Below are 18,252 nucleotides of genomic sequence, written 5' to 3' on the forward strand. Positions count from 1 at the left end.
AAATGTTGGCCAGTCAGCGACACCTGTGTCTCACGACTAAATGAAAAATAACTTGCAGTGAAAAGGCAAAATGGGATGGAAACAAAAGCTCTCCCTGTGTTACCTGAATCTTCTCATGTTGCCTATCTGCCTCGTGGACCAGCTGCTAGGCGACATCAATGCAGTTAAGTTAAAAATGGTTGTAAAGCCAAGGATAAAGAACTCATTACAGTATATAATTAATTTCATTTAAATCTGCTCAGTGACCTCAGGTGGAATTACATAATAGCAAGATGAAAAGTTCAGCTAATTTCTTTGCTTAGTTGAAAAGCAATATGTGTGAAGAATATGAACCTGTGGAAAGTCATTGTAATAGTATTTAGTTTTACCAAATTTTGCCCCAAGGTGTTCTCACAGTATTGACTACAGCCACCAGTTCTCTGTGTCACACTTTAACTCTAACAAGCTTGAATTACATTGTAAATTATGTTTTTTTTTAATTAATCTCTTTAACTTGCAGCCTCTTGTTCAGCCTTCCATTGCACCATGCCATCATGTTTCAGTAGTGTGATTTAAAAAAAACATTGATCCTGTTACAACCACTGTACATAGCTGAAGTGATTCTGTTAGAAGTGATTGTTGACGCAAAAAGTTTATTTAATGCTTCCTTTTACATTGTTGATAAGGGGTATGTTTTAAGGAGGATCTTAAAGGAAGAAAGTGGTGGAAATGTTGAGGGAGGGAATTCCAGACACTGGGGCCTCAATGGTTGCAAACAAGTCTGTCAATGTTGGGGGTGGGGGTGGGGATGGGGGAGGCGGGGTGGTGGGGGGAAGGAAATGAAGATGTACAATACAGCAGGAAGAATGTAGAGTGCTGTGATGGCTGTATGGTTGGAAGAGGTTACAGCGATAGGGAGGAGACAGGAGAATTTGAACAAGAGAATGAGAAAGGTATTGGGAACAAACATACGTCAACAACTGCAAGGATGATGGGTAAATGGAACATAGTATGGATTAAGATAGGAAGCAGGGTTATGGATGAGCTTATGGAGGATGAAACTTGGGAATTTGCCCAGAAAAGCACTGGAATATTCAATTCTGGAATTCTGCATAGATGAGGGGTCCAACAGCAGATAAGCTGAGACAGAATGGAGATTGGCAGTAGGTGGAAGCAGGTGCCTTTGAGGTAGAGAAAAAATGAAGTTCAGCTCTTGTGGCTAAATGTGACATCCAGTTTATGCAAAGTAAGATCCCACAAGGAAGGATGGCACAGTGGCACAGTAGTTAGCACTGCTGTCTCACAGTGCCAGGGACCTGGGTTCAATTCCCGCTTGGGTTACTGTCTGTGCGGAGTCTGCAGGTTCTCCCTGAGTCTGCGTGGGTTTCCTCTGCATGCTTCAATTCCCTCCCATAGCCCGAAAGACGCGCTGGTTAGGTGCATTGGCCATGCTAATTCCTCCTTCAGTGTACCCGGACTGGCACTGGAGTGTGGCGACTAGGGGATATTCACAGTAACTTCATTGCAGTGTTAATGTAAGCCTAATTGTGACATCAATAAATAAACTTTAAACTTAAAAATAAATCAGGTCTAACCTAATGCATATTTTATTCAGTATCACTGGCACAAGTCTAATGTCTGAATGACAGAAGCCTATTGTAAACTCGAAAAAGTGTGGGATGAATACATTAATAATACTATTCAGAACTCTGAGATAATAGGCCATGTGCTGCAACAAAGTGATACTGACATTATCCTGGATAGGACAGATTCAAGCATGAGGAATTGTGAACATCAGAGGAAATGCGTTGTATGTAATTATATGCTGGCAATGTGTCAGATATCCAACATATAGAGCAACACGGGAGCCAACAACAAGTACAATCCAGCAGAAAGTGACTGCCCCCTTAGTATTAGCACTTTGACATGACCCATAGGAACTGATCTCCATGTGATTGAAAAAAGCAAAATAAAATTGATCTTGTACTGCTCACCATCCAATTAGGCACCATAAAACAATTAGGTACCATAAAAGCAAAATAGCAACCTGTATTTATAACTGTACTTTAACATAATGAGAGTGGGCAGCTCGATGACACAACTGCCTCATCACGCCACGGACCCAGGTTCGATTCCCGAGCTTGGGTCACTGACTGTGTGGAGATTGTATGTTCTTCTTGTGTCTGGGTGAGTGTCTTCTAGGTGCTCCAGTTTCTTTGCACAGTCCAAAGATGTGCAGGTTAGATAGATTGGCCATGCTAAGTTGCCCCTTAATATCAGGGGGACTAACTAGGGTAAAAATACTGGGTTATGGGAATAGGGTCTAGGTGAAATTATGGTTGATGTAGACTCGATGGGCCAAATAGCCTCCTTCTGCATGTTACAGATTCTTTGATATATGTTCTATGATCAATGAAAAGTGCCAAGGTGCTTTGCAGGGACATTGTAAAACAGCATGTGACAATGAACAACACCATGAGACATAATGGCAGGTGACCAACAGGTTGGTTAAAGAGATGGATTTTAAGGGGTGTCTTAAAGGAGGATAGAAAGGGAAAGAGACAAAGAGATTTACGGAAGAATTCCACACCATCAGGCTTAGGCAGTTGAAGGCATGGCCACCAATGGCAGAGTGATTGAAATCAGCGATGCACAGGAGGCCAGAACATATCACAGAGGGTTAGGTGAGATTGGAGTGTTTACAGAGATAGGAAAGGATGAGGCTAGAGAGGAATTTGAAAGAAAAGATGAGAATTTTAAACTTGAGGAATTACTTAGCTGGGAGTCAATGTAGTTCAACCAGCTCAGGGGTGGTGTGTAAACTGAATTTGGTGCAAGTCAGGAAGCAAGCAGCAGAGGATGACCTCAAGGAGGTTGGGAGGTGGGAGATGTGGTCAGGAGTGCAGTGGATAGTCAAGTCACAAAATATCAAAGAAATGGATGAGGGTTTGAGAGAGGAAAATCTGAGATAAGGACATAGTCAATTGCGAGTACAAGAGTCCAAAATTAGGAACAATGAATATTAAGACAGCCACAAACAAATCCAGGGATATTTTAAAGGAAACTTCATTAGTTTGCTCACAGAATGGTAAGAATGTGGTAAGTTCTGGCACAGGGTAAAGTTGAGATGGATTTATTCAAGGAGAAGCTGGCTATTCACCTGAGAGAAGAAGGATATGTTGATAGGATGAGATGGAATAAAGGCCAGAATTTTCCAGCTGATCCCACTGACGGCACACTTCCACTATGGGCTTTCCGGTGGTGCCGTTGACAATGGAGGGACCGGAGGCGGACTTACACTCTATTTCCATGCCAGGGCCCATCCATGGCATCATGTCACTCTGGGACATAGTAGAGATCCCCCAGTGATGTTGAGACTTGCCCACCAGTGACATCAAGTCGCTTCCCAAATGACATCAAGCCCCACCTTCAAATAACATCAACGGCCATGCTCAGCTCACAATGCAAGCCACAAAAATAGCGAAGAATACACAAATCACTGCTTCGGTACTTTTTAGCTTATGGAAACAAACCTGTAATAGATGAGTTCAAATCCATAATGCAATGGTCATGAACTCAGAAAAGTACAACTACACAAATCACTGCTTCAGTGCTTTGTCATGATGAAAACAAGCCAATAATTGATGAATTCAAATTTAAATACACAATGCAGGCTGCAAAAATACAAAAAAAAACTCAAATGACAAATCACTGCTTAACGGCTTTAGTGTTTTGTAAGTTGAGAAAACAAGCCTTTTATTTGACTTGATTTGATTTATTATTGTCACGTGTATTAACATACAGTGAAAAGAATTGTTTTTTGCACACTACACAGACAAAACATACCATTCATAGAGAAGGAAATGAGAGAGTGCAGAATATAGTTTTACAGTCATAGCTAGGGTGTAGAGAAAGATCAACTTAATGCACGGCAAGTCCATTTAAAAGTCTGACAGCAGCAGGGAAGAAGCTGTTCTTGAGTTGGTTGGCACATGAGCTCAGACTTTTGTATCTTTTTACTGAAGGGAGAGGGTGGAAGAGGGAATGTCTAGGGTATGAGAGGTGCTTAATTATGCTGGCTGCTTTGCTGAGGCAGCAAAAAGTGTAGACAGAGTCAATGGATGGGAAGCTGATGGTCAACTGAAATCCAAGCCTGCCTGCTGTCAGCATTATGGTAGAGATGGTTAATATTGTGATCTATAGCTGGAATTTTACCGCCTTGTCTGCTCTGAAATTGGGGCGGGCAAGGCTCGCAGAACAGAATTCTCCGTTAGCCTTGGGAGGGATTTTCCAATCTCGCCTGAGCGAGGTCGTAAAATCCCGGCATGTGAGTCTTGAGATGAGCACACATGGAACTGGCTGATGAGCAATGAGATGGAGAAATCAGCTGATGAGATGACTGCAGCACAGCAACAGGCCAGTGCAGAACAGAATGAGTCAGAAGAAGTTCAATACATGAGCAAATACTCCAATCAAATGGAATCCAGTGAATTCAAGTCCAATATCGGTGGCTTTGCTAGCAACTGTCTGGCAGGATTCTGCTCTTTGTCTAAAAAAGACTTTCTGATGTTGCTCTGCATTGGCTGCTGATGAGTCTATCAGCAAATTCAGAGCACCCTGGCTCTGATCATTGCCCCATTGATCGGAGCCCTATGCCTAGGCATGATGCGTTTTATTCTAAAGACCGGAAGATTGCACTGCTGGCCAATGGTGGGCTATCTCTGCTGCTGTGAAATACGTGACCGGTTGCGTGGAAAATTCCATCTAGCGTGTGAGGAGATTCAAGTGCGAGCACAGACCAGTAAGGTCCAACAAATTGTTTTTTTAAATTATAAAATGCTATGTAATTCTATGTTAACTTTGCAATTGTATGTCCCACAGATATACTAAAAATGTAACACACAACCATCAATCCAACAGAAAACAAACCAAATATACAGCTATAGCCCATTGCTATTTTGGACTATTTCACACCCACATTATACGGTTTCTTGTGGCTTTACTGGAAGGAAGTAGCATTTTGTGTGGCTTGTGTTGATTGAACTACTTAAAAGCATTACTAAGAAAATGCAAACTTGAAACACTTAAAAGAGCGATCAGCAATAGACCAATTAGAATTCAGATATAGGCTTTAAACCCATTTCCTGCTGTAACAGTTTTAGATTAGTAGTTACTCTGTCTCTTACATTTCTTAGAAAATGTCTCTAGTTTCATAATAATCTTGGATTATCCTGTATATCCTGATTACTGGAAATTTTCTAAATACTCCAAATGTGTCTCTGCTTAACAGCACCAGGGTTAGAAATAATAGGATTCCATTTGGCGTGCAAATCAAATGATACTTTCCTCAGTCCAGATTTAATCTTGTGGTGGTCGAATTTGGCATCTTGACTCAAAGCATCAAAAGCCATCTGAACTGATTCAAATCGCCCTTGAAGTGTAACAGAAGCTGATTATCTCAATAATGAATATGTTCTGCATGCAGTACTCAATCATTAAACTAAAGCTGCACACACCAACAGGCAGGACAACGATGAGTGGAGACAGAGGGAAGGGTTGACCTAGGTCAGTCGTACATGACTGGAACGAATTTCAGAGTATGTTTGTGGGGGTTTATCACTATAATTATCTAAACTTAGTGTAAGCAAGCATATCGGTTTTCAAATGTGACACTTTTGAAGTCCAGTGGGAAATGTTGTTATGAAGGCGTTTTTTTAAAATCGTAAGACCATAAGACATCGGAGCAGAATTAGGCCACTCGGTCCATCGAGTGTGTTCCATCTTCAATCATGGCTGATATTTTTCTCATCCCCATTCTCCGGCTTTTTCCCCATAACCCCTGACCCCTTTATTAATCAAGAACCTATCTCTGTCTTAAAGTCTTAATCAAATGTTGATTTTTAATTCATTGGCTTTTGGATTCTTAAAAGGACAGATTTTTTGAAACAGACTAAAGTGATTGCCAAATCTACATCAAGATGACTGTCAACAATGCACACGACCATATGTATCCCACAGTTCAACCGTAGGAAAAGGAGATGGCAAGTCTGCAAAACTAACCAAAGAAAATTAGTGCCCCTTCGCCCCATCCAATCTCTAAAAGACCTTCCTTTCTGCCCTATTAACAGAAGCACCTGCCGTATTCAATAGTTGGAGATGAACCGTTCAGAGGTTAATTGATTAGGCAAAAAGAAAAGACTTGATTTTTAAGATAGCTCTCCAGACAAACTAATGGAGTTAATAGGAATAAACAGTTGTGTTTGAATTTTTGGCAGTTGGAGAGAGATCACATTACCAGCCCAAGTTTTTTTGTGTGGCTTTAGGCGCATAGCTTTCTTAGCATACTGGTGAAGATCTTTCCTCTCTCTCTCTCTCTCTCTCTCGCTCTCTCTATCTAACAAGCTCAGACCATGTCTGATGATTTGACTTCTGTCTCTGTTTTGCAATAGAGAGATTTTTTTAAAGGAAGTATTCAACTCCATAGCAATGACTTCCTGAAAAACAAAAAGTGCACCTATACCTTCAAACGTCTTCAACGCTAAAAAGAAAACCGCAATATTCAGTCTTTAGTTCCTCCAAGCTATGACCTATAAACTTTTGTTATTTCCTATGGGCTATAATTTAAGTTGTAAGTTTATTTATTATCGCCACAATTAGACTTACATTAGCACTGCAATGAAATTATAATGAAAATTGGAAGTTTTACAGTAAAATGACAGTGAAAGTTGCCAAAGTCCAGTGCCTGAGGGAGAATTTAGCATGGCCAATGCACTTAACCAGCACGTCTTTTGGACTGTGGGAGGAAACCAGAACACCCCAAGGAAACGCACACCGACACAGGAGCACGTGCAGACTCCATGCAGACAATGACCCAAGCTGAGAGTTGAACCTGGGTGTTTGGCACTGTGAGACAGCAGAGCTAACCACTGTGCCACTGTGCCTCTAAAACTAATCTCCTTCTTTATTGAACTCAAGGAAATGTGTTCAACTAGTTATTTTATGAACACGGCATGGAAACAGTTAAGTAGACGTGACAAAGGTATCCTTTTGTCTAATCTGTTGCAGTCAAATGAGAGGGAAACGATTGGAGCTCTTCGAACTCTTCTGATCTGCTTGTAATAGAAAGAATTATTCAATCAATTACTCCTGTGGTTATACTATAATTCAGGATTAGTATATCCTGCACAACATGACAGCACTGAAGTGTTAATATTAATAAGGAGTAAAGGGAAAAAAAAATGAAAATATTAATTATTTCTTGGTGGTTCCTATTTACATTTAGACAAAATCAGAGCGCATTTGGATCAAACAAAATATAAACACTCAAAGAATAAATCTAAACAATATAATTGCATTATTTAAAATTCAAATTCAAACTGAAATATTAATAGATCCAAAGTAATCCAGTCCAATAGCTTTTATATGCTTGTTTTATGTAGCTATCAACGCTTTTTTTTGGGATTTTCTTTTCCTTTGTTCCCTCCGAAACACCTCTCCCCTATCATTCCTCCTTTTAATTTTTGCCTCTCAGGTACTCTGATCTTCTAAATCTGTCCACTGGGGAATAAGTGAGATATAGGACACAATTTTACCAGCTTGCCCACCCCAATTCCAGGAGTGGGCGAGCCTCGGAGGCTGACATTCTCCACTGGCCTCAGGCAGGGTCGTATGAGCCTCAGGCGGATGTACTGGTAATATTCCGCCCATAATGCATAATAGAGTTGATATCACAACCTTGACAGAAACCGAGGTAAGGGATGATTGCCAGCCCAGTGACATTCCCACTGCAATCCCATTTTCCCTCTCTCCTCTGCCTCCTCACCCTTACTTCAAAAAAAGTGTGAGAAGCTCATGGCGCGAAGATTGTGACTATCCAGTAAGCTGCCTCTGCATTTCCTTCCCATCCCTCCCCCTAGTTGCTGGACCGAACTGTTCTGTGGCTACCTTCTGTCCTAGCCCTGAATTTGCACCCTTTTTGAGTTCCTTTTGAATCTGCCTTCACGCCCTCTCTGTCCATGAGACCCACATCCAGCTCTCTCAGCCCCATTCTCCATGAAACTGCTGGCCATCTAACTTTATTTTTGGCCTCCATGTTGATATTTTTAATGGTTCCTGGCTCTCAGGCGCAGGGATCCTCTGCTGCATCACTCTACTCCTCAAAAAAACCAACCATTGTCTCCTCCATCCTTGCAAACTGCCACACCATTTCCAATGTCCTTGAGTATGTCATCTCCATTAATGGTGCTCATCTTTTCTGGAACTCTGTGTTGAATCTTTTCAATCAGATGTCTGCTCTGTTTCAGTACACAAATACTAGACGAATGATGACAATGAGACCATTGCTGATTGTCATTAAAACCTGGTTCACTAATGTCCTGTAAGAAAGAAAATCTGTTGTTCTTACCTGATCTGACCTTCATGATTTGATTTGATTTGATTTGATTTATTATTGTCACATGCATTAACATACAATGAAAAGTATTGTTTCTTGCATGCTATATGGACAAAGCATACCATTCATAGAGAAGGAAACAAGAGAGTGCAGAATGTATGTTTACAGTCATAGTTAGGGTGTAGCGAAAGATCAACTTAATGCAAGGTAAGTCAATTCAAAAGTCTGACAGCAGCAAGGAAGAAGCTGTTCTTGAGTCGGTTAGTATGGGACCTCAGACTTATGTATCTTTTTCCCGAAGGAAGAAGTGGAAGAGAAAATGTCCGGGGTGCGTGGGGCCCTTAATTATTCTGGTTGCTTTGCCGAGGCAGCGGGAAGTGTAGACAGAGTCAATGGATGGGAGGCTAGTTTGCGTGACGGATTGGGCTGCATTCACAAACTTTCGTAGTTTCTTGCAGTCTTGGGCAGAGTAGAAGCCATACCAACATGTGATACAACCAGAAAGAATGCTTTCTATGGTGCATCTGCAAAACTTGGTGAGAGTCTAGACCCACAGCAATGATTCTTAAATGTCTTCTGAAATGCTCTAGCAAGCCATTTAAATGTATCAAACTGATTTGATATCCCAAAAGGAATAATGAAATTGGTCAGACCACCCAGTCTCAACCTAGGCACCAGAAATGATATTGGTGCACCCAGTTCTCTTTACCAACATGTAGGGCCTTGTGCCAAAATTGGGAGAGCTGTCAAGCAACAACTTGACATTGTCACAATCATGGAATCAGACCTTACAGCCAGAATCCTGGTCCCAATATCACCATCCCTGTTCCAGTGATAGAATAGACCCATCAGAGGTAGCAGCACAGTGGTATATAATCAGGAGGAAGTTGTCCTGGGAGTCCTGAATATTGACTCTGGATCCCAGAAAGTCTTAGGGCTTCAGGTCAAACATGAGCAAGGAAATCTACCATCACCTACTAGCTCACCCCCCTCAGCTGATGAACCAGCACTCCTCCATGTTGAACACCACTTGTTGCTCTATTGATGACAAGGGTACACATAATGTATTCTGGGTGAGGGACTTCAATGTCCATCTTCAAGAGTGATCCGGTAGCACCATTGCTGACCGGGTTGGCTGAATCCTAAAGTGCATAGCTGCTGGACTGGGTCATCAGCAAGTGGGAAGGGAACTAACAATAGGCAAAAACCTACCTGGTCTCATCTTGATCAATCCACCTATAACACTGTATAGCACTAGCGGAGACAAAGTCCTGACTTCACATTGAGGATACACTCCATCTTGCAGTGTGGTACTACCACCATGCTAAATGGGATCGATTTGAACAGATCTAGCAGCTCACAAGTGAGCATGCATGAGCTACTGTGGGCCATCGGCAGGAGCAAAATTGTATTCCTCCAATTCTGACTTGTTGAGCACCCCTCATATTAATTGGTTCACTTTTGCTGGTCATACATTCGACTGTAGTCCCAATCTCTGCAATTCCCTCCCTAAAACTTTCTCCCTCTTCACTCCTCTTTCCTCCTTTAACACAATCCTACAAAGCAACTTCTTTGACCTAGCTTCGGTCATCTGACTTAGTATCTCCTTATGTGGTTTGATGTCAAGTTTATTTCATAATACTCCTGTGAAGTGCCTTGGGGTACTTTTTTATGTCAACTGCGGCAATGCAATGCATTTTTGCACATGTCCACTTTTCATAGAATCATAGAATGCCTACAGTACAGAAGGAGGCCATTCGGCCCAACAAATCTGCATTGACCACAACCTCACCCAGGCCCAATTCTGGTAACCCCTCATATTTACCCTGCTAATCCCCTGACACTAGAGGGATTAATTTAATTAATAATTTAACATGTCCAATCAACCTAACCTGTACACCTTTGGACTGTGGGAAGGAACCAGAGCACCCGGAGGAAACCCCTTGCAGACAAGGGGAGAATATGCAAACTCCACACAGTGACCCGAGGCCAGAACCGAATCTGGGTTCTTGGTGCTGTGAGGCAGCAGTGTTAACCAATGCGTCACCATTCCGTCCCATGGTTGCAATGAGACCTATTGCCAGCAAAGGGATGTCAGAAACCTACATGAATGTATATTTTCTTCATCCTAGATTTCTACGTACCTCCTCCAAGTGAAGACGAGACCACTTAGCAAAGAATTTCTGCACACCCACTGTGTTGAATACAGGCTAGGCATTGGGCGGAGTTTTCCAGCCGTGTTCGCCTCAAGATCGGAAAATCCCGCCTGAGGTCAACGGGTCTTTGCATTGTTCATGTCCTGCCTGCTACGATTCCTGTGGCAGGCAGGATGGGACAATTCCTCCCGTAGTCTCAGTTTTGTTTCAATCATCTTAACCTGGGCTGTTATAAGGGAGGTTACATCTACCCTTAACCATCCTGACCAATACATGGGAAAGGTCAGATGGTGTTCCTATTTGCTTCTGATCACAATCCAGTAACACATGATTTTAAAAAATATCCACATGTGGATAATCAGTTAAGGACTCGATTGGTGACAACAGCAGTGCACCCTATATCTCAACAGCTTAGCACCATTCACTGTCTGGTTTTAACATTGAGAGTGGATATCTGGGCATAATACCAGAATGATTGCAGATGCCCACAGGATTAATCCCTCTATACAGGTTGCCACCTTCAAGAGAAGGGAGATAAGGGGGACAAATAAGAAGAAAAGATTAAAGGAGATTGAAAACATTTTGGAATACTTTACTCACTTTCTTAATCCTCTAACATGAATGATTTATTCTGGAAATGTTCACCTATTAATATTTAATACATTTTCCCCACAAGGCCTGACTGCAAATGAGCTCTCAGGTTAAGTCGAGATTATTCTTGCAATAGTAAAGTTGGAGTGCGCTCCCTGCATTACTGTATTAATATTAACAGAGTATACTTCAGAGCTGATTTTATCTAGCAGCAGGAAGCTGGCAGGAGCATGGACACCTCGGGCTATAAGCTCTAGGCCTGGCAGATGTTTAACGCCACCACAGCTGCTCACCCTTTGGGGAGGAGAGTGACTGTTGGCCTGCACATGAGTTATGAAGATGTGGAGATCCGGCAGCTCCATTGACTCTAGTTGACAACAAGAAGACTGAAAACAGAAGGCAAGTCAAAGATTGTGGAAGTGTTGGTAATGTTCTGAAAACCTTACAGGTTGGATGGTGTGGGCTGGAGGGTAGGGCAGTGTGTGTGGCGGGCTACGGGGGGCCTTAGGCAGCATAGAACCAATCTCCCTCTGGTGCGGCCCAGTGGAGCATTCTTGCTCCTCCTGGCCTCATGAACAAAAGAGTTTCCTATTACCTACAGTGAACTCACTGATTGCCCAACAGCTGGGTTGGCACTGTAGATGCCCCACTCAGGAGCAGGTTAAAATAATGTTGGGCTCTTACGCATGTCAACAGCAGCGAGAGGGCACCACAACCACCACCAAAATCAGGAATATTAAAAAGGGGAATCAGTGGAAATTGTGTAAAAAATGAAGCTTCCATGTTAACAACTCCCCTGCTTCATTCCTGCTGCTTAGGGAGAACTACAATTTCTTCAGAATTTAAGATATTCTGTGAGTAGAAGATACATATAACTTACAAATACCACAACATACGTGAATTGATTTAATTCAAGAGAAAGATTAATGTGCATTTTATTGCCAAAATAAGAGTATTCATTTAAAACACAAGTGATAATAGAAGAACATATTTGTTTTATCGCAGTTTCAGCTCTATATCAATTAGGACTTAATAAACACCATTCTATATTTGAAGTAGCTTCCATTCCACTGGGAAAACACAACCCAACAACTGTCTATTAACATCTACTTATGAACCTACCTGAAACTTAGAGATCTGACAAGTTTAATGAATTCTAAGTTCCCTGAGTTAGTCACTTTTTTAAAAAGGTTTATGCTTCGTCACTATTGCATAACAATAACAAAGCTACTCTTTGTCTACAGTGTTATGAATGCTCGACTTCACAGGACAGTTATATTTTTAATATGTCTCCTTCAACTTCAGGTGAAACAAAATGCTTTGGAAAGGGGGTTGGTGAGGTCATACTAAACTCTTCTCAGAGACAGGACCATTGATCTGGTTGCCGCAGGGAAAGAAGCTCAAACAGAAGCAGAAATATCAAGTCATGGTTTCCAAACCTTTCCACCATGACTCATTGTACAGGGACAGCTGCTTTTGTGACACATAGCAAGAGAAAGACAACAAATACTGCTGTGTGGAGAAGCAAAGCTGCTACTGCTATGAAGAGAAGAGAAAGATTGTGTTTTTGTGTTACCAACCAATTAGAATGCTAATGAGAGTTTGGGTTCAGTTCAAAATGAAGAGGACAGAATTGACTGAACCATTTGAGATTTAAGGAACAAGGAGTCACCAAGGTGGACCTTGCTGGTGAAAGTCAGGCCTGGAAGACTCAGACCTAATAGAATGACTTTTGTAGGACACTGGAAGGTTTGACCTTGTACAGCAGAAAGAAATGTGCCTTCTGGAGAGCAAGGTGTATCTTTTGACTTGTTCTTATAATGCTACAAATCTGTTGGAAGGGCACAGCAAAAGATGTTGTGAGATATATCTCAATTACTTCAGCAAATTATTGTGAGATTACCTTTTCTTTCATTTGAAATGTTACTTGCCTGTTGAGTAATATTTGATCAAAATTCATTATAGTTTTTTGTTCCAGTAGGTGTCTTAAAATGTAAAATTTTGTCCTACAGTTAATTCTATTGGCCACTGGAAAATTCAATTGCTTTTAAGAAGCATTTGTCTCTATAGGGTCATAAAAGTAGTCCCATCATCGTGAATACTAACCTGATGCAGAAAATGAGACAATTAGAAATATACAAAAAAAGGTCCTCTGATTGAATGGGAATCAATTCCACTTGTTTGCCAATCAATCTAGGCCTTGAGGACAAGGTTTGACAAATCTACATCATAAATATAACTCTCCCAATTTGTGTTGTAAGAAGTTTCACAGCACCAGGTCAAAGTCCAACAGGTTTATTTGGAATCACAAGCTTTTGGAGCGCTGCTCCTTCATCAAGTGAGCAGAGAAGTAGGTTCACAAGCACAGCATACATAGGCAAAGACACAATTGCAAGATAACTACAGATTGGATGTGAAGAATGGTTGGAATGGGTGTCTTTACAGATAATCAAGTCTTTTCAAGTAAAGACAATGTGAGTGGAGAGAAGGATAATGTCAGGTCATTTGTGTTATTCATTCACACATCAAATACAGAATTGCATATTTAATAACTATGACATTGTATATTTACTTGCAATGTTTTAGCATTTAATTTTCTAGTTATTATGCATTGCTGTTTGTAGAAGTTTGCTGTGCACAAATTGTTTACCACATTTCTTACAGCACAATAGTGACTGTACTTCAAAAGGTGGGACATTCTGAGATTGTGATAGGGGAGGAATGGCCTAGTAGTATTATCGTTAGGCTTAATCCGGAAACTCAGGTGACCCAGGATCGAATCCCACCATGGTAGCTGATGGAATTTGAATTTAATAAAATATATCTAGAATTAAGAATCTACTAATGATCATAAAATCATTGTCGATTGTCGGGAAAAGCCATCTGGTTCATTAATGTCCTTTAAGGAAGGAAATCTGCCGTCCTTTCCTGGTCAAGCCTACATGTGACTCCAGACACACTGCAAAATGGTTGACTCTCAACTGCCCTCAGGGAACAAGGGATGGGCAATAAATGCTGACCAGACAGTGACACCCATGTACCACAAAACGAATTTAAAAAAGATGTCATATAAATGGAAATCTTTCTTCTTTTACATCTCTGTCCTCCTAATATTTGAAATGATAACGTGAATAAAATTACACAACAGCAATGCTGAGTTTTGTTTATCATGCTGCAATTTAGCTGTAATTTACTTCATTTTAACTGTACATTTATTCTGACTTAATTAATTTGGTATCTTACTTGCTGGCTGGGTTGAATTAGCAATTGATTAATTAAGTGATCTGCCTATCAGTGCCTGCTTCTTCTGGCAATTGGGTTGTTGTGTGTATCAAGAGAGTATAAAGTTGATTTACCAGCTAAACAGTCCTTTATGGCACTGAGAAGCTGTAGACTGCAGAGTGCAAAGTCAAATGTGAATTATAATATAAGCATTAGGTGCAGGTAGCTTCAATATATTTGAGGAGGTTAAATCATCTTGTTGTTTGATCTTTATTAAAATTTTGTGAACAAAAATTAGATGGGGTGAGCGGTGTTGGGGAAGGAGGTAAAGCTGAAAGTTATAATGTGTGGTACCTGCACAATGCAGGAAGCTCTCCAGATGCCTCAAATGTTTGGAGTGATGCCAGATGTGGGAAATCTGTCTGAACTCAAGTGTAGCCATTGGGCACATGCTGGGACAGGCAGGAGGCAGATGGGTTTGTGGAAGCCACACATTCCAGGATGTGGTTAACCCTTAGCAAAGTACGTTACTAAAAAGGGAAGTGATGATCATTTATCAGGGTGGTAAGAGAAGACAGCAGGCAATGTAGGGATCCCCCAAATTGTGCTGAATTGACATAGATATTCAGTGCTGAATACTTATGATGATAGCAACCAATTGGAAGAGGATAAATATTAGTACCAAAAAGGGAGGGATCAAGTAAAGAAGTGCAATAATAGTGGGGTTCCATAATTACAAGAATCATTCATAGGAATAGCTATAACTGGGAGATCCAAATATTGTGCAGACTTCCAGATGATTGGGTAAGACATAGATAATGCACTAATTAGATCACACCTGGAATAATATGAATAGTTTTGGTCCTTTTATCTTAAGATATACTGGCATTGGAGGTAATGCAGAGAAGGTCAATCGGTTGATCTGAGCTTTGGTGGGATTTTCTTATGAGGAGAGGCTGAGTAGGTTGAACGTGTGCTCTTTGGAGTTTAGAAGGAGGAGAGGTGGCTTTATTGAGACAGGTAGAATTCACAGAGGGCTTGACAGGTAGATGCGGAGAGGCTGTAGGGGAGCCTAAGACAAAAGGCATAATCTTAGAGTAAGGGGTCATCCATTTAAAATGGAGACGAGGAGGAATTTCTCTTCTCAGAGGGTAGTGAATCTGTGGAATTCTTTACTGCAGTGGGCTGTGGGGGCTGGATCATTAAATACGTTCAAGGCTGAGATAGACAGATTTTTAATCAGTAAAAGAATCAAGGGTTATGGGGATAAGGCGGGAAAGTGGAGTTGAGGATTATCACACAAAATCAGTCACAATCTCATGGAATGATGAAGCAGACTCAATGGACGAAATCACCTCATTCTGCTCCTACACCTTATGGTCGAAGACGTGTAATGGAATGTTGTTCAGAATACACTGAGGGAGGAGCAAAAATGTCAATTCTAAGTGAAAAATAATAAAGACTGGAATCCAGTAAAAGATTTTATAAAGCTGAAATGTGGAAAGAAAAGATTGAGATGATAAGAAAATAATTACTTATGAGTAATGAAAGAATTACTGGGATATCGAATGAAGGTACTTTGGTTTTCACAAGAGTATGATAATAAGAATGAAAGGGTACAGGAGGAAGCCATGGAAAAGTTGCCAATTTCTTCATTTGTTTGTCATTCCTGAAAACAATGGTGGTGGTCTATGAAAAAGTCAACTAACCCTGATGACTTGTATCCGAGAATACAAAAAGTCTTTGGATACAATAGGGTAAGTTCTTCCCACAAGTAACCCTAGATAGCTTTTAAACTGGAAACAGGTTAATGCATTGCCTATACATGGCCATTAATTAGATTACAGCTGGAATCTTGCTAAGGTTTGGATGCCCTACACAAAGATAAAAAGTGTGTAAGCCTTTATTTTACTGGAATCTTAGTTTCTCTAACCTTTCTTCATAACTCCAGATTAAAACAAACATTGAGATTTTCAAAAATGTCAGGTTTTAATAAGATAAATAAGGAAAAAAACTATTTCAAATGTTGAGTTCAGTTGACAAATAGAAGCCATAAGCCGATCTTCCCTTCCAAATAACAAAGGGAGAAGTTAGGGTCGGAATTTTCTGGCTGTTCGTGCCCCATTGCCACTGCAAGCCAGGGCAGAAAATTTGGCATTTAGCCAAATCTCCGTTCACCGCAGTGGGACCAGAGAATCCTGCTGGAAAATTCCGGCCTAGGTCTTTTATTGTACCGAAGGTTGATAGGACATAGGATGTCCTAAACAATGATTGTGGATTGTGGATTCGATGGGATCCATATAGTTGTAATGAGGGTGAGATAACAAGAACGTGTAAAGGCAGGAGACTGAAGTAAAGTGGATCACCCTTTCAGAAAACTGAATTTTATTGCCATGACCAGTGCGGGAAAGTCCCAGATCCCAAAATTGGGAGGGTAGGAAACACAATGGGGTAAAATTTCCTTTCACTTCTCCACCTTTTCTTTATTGAAGACTGTCTGGTTTACCAATATCCTTTAGGGAAGGAAATCTACCATCCTTATCTGGTCTGACCTTTGCCATATGGTTGTATCTTAACTGCCCTCCGTAAGAGCCTAATAAGCCACTCTGTTGAAGTGATGGGCAGCTGGCCTTGCCAATGACACTGATATCCCATCAAAGAAGAAACAAAAATGATAATTCTGTTTTCTACCAACGTCAGCAGTTTACAAGTGGCCATCTGGTTATTGAACCTTGTTTTCTTGAAGTTTCTTACAGTTTACATACCTATCCCCTGTAGCACCCTTAACAGGGACTGCTGTAGAAAAGGACAAAGTTACGAGTCACAAATGACAACAATGAAGTTGCACAAACAAATTCTCCACAGCAAAGTAACACTTGGTCGGGGCAATGTGACAAAGAACTGGGTGGAAGAGAACTTGGTGAAGTGTATTGTCACAATTGGAGGAATTTTTTCAAACGGCTGAAGTGTGTGAATGTATCAGTGATGCATTAGCTGCCTTCATTCCAAATGCTGAAGACTACAGTTCTGTCAAAATGTAGCTATTATTAGCTACAGAGGCAGCAAGTGCGTCACTTATTTGCTTTTTATGCTGTTGAACTATGGCTGATTGCACCATGATAGCATGATAGTTTTGAATCAAATTGAATTTCTCCTATTATTTTTATTACCAAACTAGGATACAATATGATGGTATTGGTGCCCCATTCCTTTGCAACATCCTTCCATTGGTTATTTCATTTAAGATGAGCTATTCTGTCACCAAAGTCACTGCAAGGAGTTAATTAAATGCAGCAAATACAGAAAATCTCAGCTGGTCTGACAGCATCTGTGGAGAGAGAACAAAGTTAATGTTTTGAGTCTGGATGACCCTTCATCAGACCCTTTGCTCTGATGCAGGATAATGCAACTCAAAACGTTAGTTCTACGCTCTGGTTCTATTCTCTCTCCACAGATGGAAATAAAGGAGAGTGTTAAATTAAAAAGGAAATAAAGGAGAGTATTAAATTAAAAGCTGATGCATTTAAAGTGGCTAAAAGTAGTGGGCGAGTAGAAGATTGGGAGAGGTTTAAAAATCAACAAAGATTGACTAAGAAGTTGATAAAGAAAGGAAGGATAGACTATGAAGCTAAACTAGCACTAAATATAAAAAAGGACAGTAAGAGTTTTTACAAATATATAAAGAGGAGGAGGCTGGCTAGAGTGAATGTTGGACCCTTAGAGGATGAGAGGGGGGATTTAGTGGTGGCAGATGAGGAAATGGCAGAGGCCTTAAATAAGTTTTTTGCCTCGGTCTTCACGGAGGACGCGAATAGTTTGCCAGATATTAAAGATGGAAGGATGATAGGAGTTGAGGGCCTGAATGCGATTACTGTCACAAGAGAGGTAGTGCTTGATCGACTAGCAGGACTG

At 40.8% G+C, this 18,252-nt stretch overlaps 1 long non-coding RNA gene across 1 annotated transcript in view; it reads left to right on the plus strand.

Annotated features, from left to right (window-relative positions):
• The first annotated feature begins 11,338 nt into the window (after positions 1–11,338).
• Positions 11,339–18,252, plus strand: part of LOC145355631 (uncharacterized) — a 51,500-nt gene continuing 44,586 nt past the window's right edge. The window contains exon 1 of the long non-coding RNA XR_013889015.1: positions 11,339–11,517. This is a non-coding gene — a long non-coding RNA (uncharacterized LOC145355631). The remainder of the gene's footprint in view (positions 11,518–18,252) is intronic.

Source organism: Carcharhinus amblyrhynchos, chromosome 19 (genome assembly GCF_965287045.1).
Source record: "Carcharhinus amblyrhynchos chromosome 19, sCarAmb.v2.hapA, whole genome shotgun sequence".
Classification (NCBI taxonomy): Eukaryota; Metazoa; Chordata; class Chondrichthyes; order Carcharhiniformes; family Carcharhinidae; genus Carcharhinus; species Carcharhinus amblyrhynchos.